The sequence below is a fragment of the Neovison vison genome, chromosome 11 (assembly GCF_020171115.1).
Source record: "Neovison vison isolate M4711 chromosome 11, ASM_NN_V1, whole genome shotgun sequence".
In the NCBI taxonomy this organism is placed as follows: Eukaryota; Metazoa; Chordata; class Mammalia; order Carnivora; family Mustelidae; genus Neogale; species Neogale vison.
Window position 1 is genome coordinate 78,091,698 of NC_058101.1, and position 7,815 is coordinate 78,099,512.

The window sequence follows — 7,815 nt, forward strand, 5'->3', positions numbered from 1 at the left end:
CTACTGAGTACAGTAGTTTTTCATAATAGGTGGGATTTAACATTCTTCTCTAAGCAGTTTATAGAACAATAGGAATAAAGCCAGTAAGACAGAAAATTTAAACACTCCCAAGTAACTTGACTTAGTTGATATTTATAGAACATTGTATCTAACAAGAGCATAATAATTACTCTTTCAAGAGCAAATGTTAAACCACCAATATAGATCATCTGGGGGCCATATATTTGGTTTTAATAAATTTTAAAAGTTAAATAACTTCTCCTGCTCCCTCTTCCTTTATCTTTCACAACCATTCCCCTCAATAAATCTTTTACATAGTTATTCCTATTCAGCATAGGCAATACCTTCAGTCCTGAAAGAAAATGAGAGGTAAGATATAAGTCTGGCACTTGGCTCTTTCTCTGGCTTGCTGGCAAAGAGGAACCATACGAAATTTTATATGTAGCATTGACAGTTTCTGGCACCAATGGCCAGATTGCTGAAGATTTCATAGCTTCTAACTTGGAGAAATGTACTGGTGGAAGGGTATGCCCTCACTAATGCAGTGATTCAGATACTTAAAAGATACAGGAAAAGTAGTGCTTACACAAACAGTATAGTTGTAACTGACACCTGCTGTAATGAGAAATGAGCTCACGAAACAAATAATAAAAGGCTGAGTATGAAAGTCAAAGGGTTTCTTTGGAAGCTTGCAAAGTGGGCCTTATCTCCTGCAATGGAAAAGCAGATACAGTTCCACAGAAAACTGAAGGTCTGAACTGTAGAGAACCAGAGACATTAAACATTCTCCGATTGGATTGAACTGATTGGTCAGGTCTACTATGGCAATGTCAAGGATCCAAGTGGGAAAACCAGACAGGTTGGAATATAGGATGGAGATAAGTAGGCAGATGTCTCCAAAGATTTCGATTCTTTAAAACTCTCTTGAACCCTCTGACTTTCAGAGGTGGTCCTCTCCTTCACAGTGAGAACTATCACTCCTTCTCTTCTAGCTAGCAACAGCTATCCCTTAGGAAAATCTGTCTCCTCTCCTGGCTCATTTGCCAATAACAATGGCTAGATCCCAGTATAACCCACTGGAATATGCTGAGTCTGATCAGGAAGAAGAGAAATCTTACCCTTGGAGCTACAGCAATTAGCCACCATGTACTTGTAGGATCTAAGGTGATTCTTGGGGTTGAATATGAGAGTGATTGATTCAGGGTCCTAGATGTAAGTTTTGATGAGAATGATGAAATTGTTACTTGGGAGTAATTTCTCAGGTTATAGGACTTAACTTGCTGGCAAGGACCTTGAAGGATGGGGTGTATTCCTTGCTGGGGTACCTCTTAGAAACTTAGAAAATACAGTGGTTCATCCTAAATGATAGGACTGGTGATTTCTTTGGCAGGTGATGAAGGAAGGGAGGTGAGCTGAGGAAAATAGATATACTGGAATTTCCAATCACAAGGGAAGAATGGAGGAGCAGGAAATTAACAGTGATTGCCCTGATTTAAAAAAAAAAAAAAATCACCATCCCTTGCTCAATTCCTGGACCTAATCTAGTTTTCTGATTTGAAATCCATTGCGTGAAATGATGGTGGGGTTCCTGGTGTCCCCACAGTAATTATTTACTATAATTCTTTACTGTATTAGACACTACAATGTTCCCCTAGTATTATGTCTTATATTATTTCCCTAGTTTTTCCCCAAAAGGATTAATGGTCATTTACCTAACTGACTATACCTTAGGAAAAGGAATATTCCACCATTTTAATGACTAAAGGGCATAAATGCTAGTTGATATTAAAACTGGAAGATGTGAAATGTCACCATGGCCCCAATTTTAGGGCAAGAGCTTGCTGAAGCCATGTAATAAATGGAATGCTGGCTAGAATTCAGCCTACAGCAGCTTCACTGGGTTTGCAGACCTACCCATTTCCTTAGTCTTTGAATCTATAATTAAAATTGATAGAAATAGAGTAACAACCACATGGGGTCCTTTACCCATTGGATAAAAGATAACATGAGGGAAGAGATGAATGGGAATCTCTGATATTGTCCTCTTATTCAAGATAATAAATAATATAAATATTTAATAAAAGGGTGCCTGGGTGACAGTTGGTTAAGCAACCAACTCTTGGTTTCAGCTCAGGTCATGATCTGATCATGGTGAGACGGAGTCCTGCATCAGGTTCCACATTCAGCACAGAGTCAGCTTGAGATTTTCTCTCTCCTTCTCCTTCTCCCCATGCTCTCACTCCCTCTTTCAAAATAAATTGTCTTTAAAAATAAATAAGTAAATGTTTAATAAAAATATATGGACATTGGGGAGGGTATGTGCTTTGGGGTAAATTGGAAGGGGAGATGAACCATGAGAGACTATGGACTCTGAAAAACAATCTGAGGGGTTTGAAGTGGTGGGGGAGTGGGAGGTTGGGGTACCAGGTGGTGGGTATTATAGAGGGCACAGCTTGCATGGAGCACTGGGTGTGGTGAAAAAATAATGAATACTGTTTTTCTGAAAATAAATAAATTGGAAAAAAAAATAAAAAAAAAATATATATATAAAATATTCATGAACACATATATTTCCCATGATGAGGAGAATGGCAAAGATTAGTGTTACCATTAAGAAGCCAAGGGTACAGGGTTGGTGATTCTTACATGTTTACATTTAAAATTTCATTTGACCTATAGAACACCCAATGAATTTTAGAGAATACTGTAGACTACTGCAAACTCAACCAAACTATGACCTTAATTGCAGCTCTTCTACTAAGAGCTGCACTGTTGCTAGGGCAGATTAATAAGGCCTCAGTACATTGTATGCAGTTGCTCATTTGTCCAATGTGTTTGTTCTTTTCTATTCAGGAGAAAACAGGACCAAAAAGAATTAGCATTAGTACTAACAATAATATCATTTACAGTTTTGCCCCAAATGGCCAGGCTGGTTGGTCTGAGTCTGGAAGGAACCGAATGATAAAAATGAAGACAAGGGGGTTGGGGCTAAAGGCATGTGAAGAGACACACATTTATACCTACCAGAAAGTATCCACCATGACAGAGGCACTAACCAACCAAAATTACTTGAAAATTTGACCCTGGTCTTGCTTTGTTATTAACCACCACAGGACAACACAATGGCACATAGTCTGGCCACCATGGCAAAGATGGAAGCTACCTATGATCTGAATAGTATAGACTTCCACTTACCAAGGTTTGCCTATCTAAATTACCTACCTTCCTCCTAATCTACCTCCCTACCTATGTCAGCTACTAATGCCTCAGAATGTCCAACCTGCCAGTGACAGAGACCTGCACTGAGTTGTGGGACATGGTTCTATTCCTCAAGCAGACCAACAAGCCCATTGGTGGCAAATTCACTAAATGAGGACCCTTTCTTCTTATAAGGTTCAGGTTTTTTTTTTTTTTTTTATGTTTGTCTGTTTTGTTTTTTGTTTTTCCTTTCAGGGTAAGATACCTACTATGGGTATCTTTTTCTAATCTGTCTGCAGAACCTCAGCAAGTACCCACCTAATGGTGTTTACAAAAGATCTGATCCACAGGTATGAAATCGCACATAAGATAGCATCCAGTGAGGACCGAATTCATAAATAAAGTGGTGTGGAAGCGGTTCCATGACCACACGCTCTACAGAATGATCACCTCGCTGAGCACCAGGATAGCCTAGTGAAAGCACAGCTAAAGCACCAATTTATTGCTATGATTCTTTGAACTGAAAGATATCACCACTGCAGGAAAGTTTGGACTTGCAGTTTTCTAGGAACAGCAGGTGTGAAAAGAATCACTATCCAGAGTAATTCATCCTGATCAACAGAAGGAGGTTGCATTGGTTTTGCAAATGGAAACTAGTAGAAAAACACAAGTTATCTACCCGGATGCTTCTTGGTTTGCCCTCTCCTGTTTATAATGGTAAATGCACATGCACAGAAACCTGGCCCAAAAAGGCATTTTGATGACCAGGTGGAAGAGGAATGGGAGTCATGCCACCTGCGAAGCCACAAAAACTAGCCAACATTATAGATGAGAATGAAGGGAGATCAGAATGGAGCAAGAATTTAAAAAATCAGGTATCACCTGTGGTCCCAAGACCAACTTGGTATAGGGGCTGTAATTTATTCCACTAACTTCACTGTGCTAAGCCTTTTCTCAGGAAGAGAGATTCATAGGAGTTGCATGAATATGTGCATCTTTTTCGTGCAATTTTTAGATTATGACACCAGTGGAAGTGTGCTCAGTCCCTTTCAAGAGTCTCACTGACTGATGGTCTTAGTTCCACTGGTTAGGTGTTCAGTCAGGAACCACTCAAAGACAAGGCACAGCCAGAGGATTAGTCCTAGTATATTCCTAACAGGATTTCTCTAGTGCAGAAACCCATTGCTATAGTCAAAACTTTCTCAAAACCTGCTGTGTCAGAGGGTCTTCCCCACCCAATTCTTCCTCCCCCCACCAACCTCTTTTCACAGCTGTCAAATTTACAAAGTGGTCTGGAGGTTTTCCCAGCTGATTTCTGTCCCCTCCTCCCCTTTTATCTTTTTCAGGCATTTCCATAGTAAATCCTTTGAGCAACAAATCCCATCTTCCTGTTTGCTTTTAGGAGGACCCAAACTAACACAATTCATATAATTAATTTCCCTCTGGCCCAACTGTTCAAGAAAATACAGTATACAAATGACCAATATCAGTAATGAAAGTGGACATCACAGCACAACATAAAGATTTAAAAAGGATAATAATGGAATATTATATGTGTTTCCCAAGAAAGAAGAAAGTTTACCAATTAAAAAAAAAAAGGGATCTGACTTTTGAGTCAGGCAGTCCTGCAGGTGGCATAGGTACAGTAGTAATTCCTAGCAAAAAGAGATTAATGAATTTGATCTTAAGTAAAAATAATATAATTTTGCTATTTCCATATTAGCAGGTTTGGAATTTTTTAATAGGAAGTATGAAAATATAATATTTCAAAAATAATTTTTGAGAAGGGCTATGTCACTTTAATAATTTTATCTATTTTTAAAAGTTATCTTTAATAAGAAAAAGAGTCACTCAAAAATGTTGTCAAAATCTCTGTTAACACCATATGACTTGTCATTTTTCAACTATATTTGATTACCTCAAAATTCTCTACTCTGGCACCATGGATATAGAGTAAGCAAAATAAAATAATACTGGAAATTAAATAATATTGAACTAAATAACTGAGATTACCTCTCCGATTATGATTGGGAATAAAAATCTGACAATTAAATTCCTTAATAATCTTTTTAAAAGCAGGATAAATAGGTTTGGTCACGTTTTAATCAACTAGAGGATTTTTTTTATTACTATGGAAAAAGCACCTAGACAGATGATTTAATGAAATAATGTATCTTTCTATGAGTTCTAGAAAAGTGATTTGAGCAGGAATATGTCCATATTTGTAAGAATGCACATATATTTCCTTGATTAAATAAAGCAAAATGGATGAAAAATTTCTTCAGGGAAATAGGGATAATGATCATTTTTGTGGTCAAATAGAGACTTGAATACAAACATTTTTTGAAATATTCACAGAAGTTTAGTTTTTGCAGTTTTCAAGTACTTCAAATTTTCTCCCTAGATCATCTATGTTTAAGGAAAAAATAACATTTTAAAGGTTAGATTTAAAAATGCGTATGAGATTCTTGTGCTTTTAAAACATTACTATTTCTCCTCTGTTAGGTTCTTGCCCCAAGCAAAAACCAACACCTAACACAAATATTGAGAAAGAAGAAGAAAAAAAAAAGAAACCTCAAGAGACACACTAAGATATCTTAGGATTTGAACAATCAAAAAGGCAAAGGTCATATGGGTTACTTGAAAACTCCTTTGAGGGAAAAATTGATCCATTCCTTTAATGATCTCCACAACAAGGATTAATTCTCTTTGAGTACTTTGAATAATATAAGGGAAAACCCATTAAGGAGAAGAGACTCAATTCACTGCTCTGACCCCCTGATCTATATGAGAACTTTCAAAACCAATCCCAGACTAATATATTCTTTATTGATTTTGATTTTTATATTATCTTAAACCCAGAGAGAGTTTATTTCCTTCTAAAAATATAGTTTAAAATGATCAAATAATACTCTATCCCCAAAGTTGCTACCAAGAAACTCTCCCAACACTAGAAAAAGTTCACAGCAGAAGCAGGAGGCAAACAGTAGGGGATAAGAGGAATATAAATTGAAATTTTATAAATTCATAAGTCATGATTTATTCTCTTTCAAAACGATGACTATTGAACAAGTTAGACTTCACTCTAATAAAGTCATAAATAATAATAAAATATTTTGTTTTATTACATACTTGTAGTGCAGTATCAATATGTATCAATATGCATCATGTATTGATATAGCACTTTGTAGACTGTAAATGGCTCTGGAATTTAATCAACATGGTAATGTGAGTAGGCTTTGCTATTAAATTATGTTTAATAGCTTGTGTAAGCAGCGAGTGGGCAAGCCAAAAGTGGAGAGTTCACCACAGGGAGGTGGGGCTGGGACAGCATGCCAGGGTATTTATGGTTCAACTCTGTGGAACTCTCTCTAGACTGGTATTAGAGCCATTGGTAGTGCACAGCAGTGGCCAGTCTTGCTGTGGTGTGCTCTAGGTCACTGGCTTCTAAGATTCCAGCTGGACTCATTTGACAGGGCAACATGGAGAAGCCAATGGCAAAAACTCTCATGCTATCCATTCATTTATGATGTGTTCTCTGATGCTTACAAAGAATTTCGAGATGCATGTGAACAGGCAGTGTATTCCTCAGCAGATAGAGCCAAAAAAACCTGACAATTATTACAATGTTGCTTACCAGTATCAATACAACAGAAAGTTATTCTGGAAAAAATGAAATTCTAAAAAAGTGAAGAAAGGCTCAGTACTAATAGATTCCAGTACTATTGATCCTGAAGTTTCAAAAGAATTGGTCAAAGAAGTTGAGAAAATGGGAGCAGTTTTCATGGATGCTCCTGTTTCTGGTGGTGTGGGAACTGCTCCATCTGGAAGTTCACATTTATGGTGGGAGGAGTCAAAGATAAATATGCAGCTGCCCAAGTGTTGCTGGGGTGCATGTGCTCCAATGTCGTGTATCTGCGTGGACCCAGTTGACTGCAAAGATCTGTAACAACATGCTGTTAGCTACTAGAATGATTGGAAGTGCTGAAGCTATGAATCTTGGAATCAGGTTAGGGTTTGACCCACAGCTATTGGCTAAAATCCTAAATATGAGCTCAGGATGGTGTTGGTCAAGTGACACAACCAGGGTGAGGGATGGAGTTCCATCCTCTAACGGCTATTGGGGTGGATTTGAAGCAACACTCATGGATAAGGATATAGGATTACCACAATACTCTGCCACTGTTGCAAAGAGACCAGTCCTTCTGGAAAGTGAAGCCCCTCAGGTCTACAGGGTGATGTGTGAAAAGGGTTACTCAAAGAAAGACTTTTCTTGAATTTTCCAGTTTCTATGAGAGGAGAAGACCTTCTGACCTACACTTTGGTAGATCAGAAGACCTGGTAGAAAAACTTCTGACCTACCCTTTGGCTGTGGACACCGATGAAAACCAAACTACCAAACTCTATCTTGGAGTGTCGTTATAGCCACCTAGGTGTCCTATTTATCTGAGTTTTTTTTTTTTTTTTAAGATTTTATTTATGTATTTGACAGACAGAGATCACAAGTAAGCAGAGAGGCAGGCAGAAGTAGAGGAGGAAGCGGGCTCCCCACTGAGCAGAAAGCCTGATGTAGGGCTCGATCTCAGGACCCTGGGATCATGACCTGAGCAGAAGGCA

At 38.0% G+C, this 7,815-nt stretch overlaps 1 pseudogene; it reads left to right on the plus strand.

Annotated features, from left to right (window-relative positions):
- The first annotated feature begins 2,579 nt into the window (after positions 1-2,579).
- On the plus strand, positions 2,580-7,511 carry LOC122890255 (annotated as a pseudogene).
- The last annotated feature ends 304 nt before the right edge of the window (positions 7,512-7,815 follow it).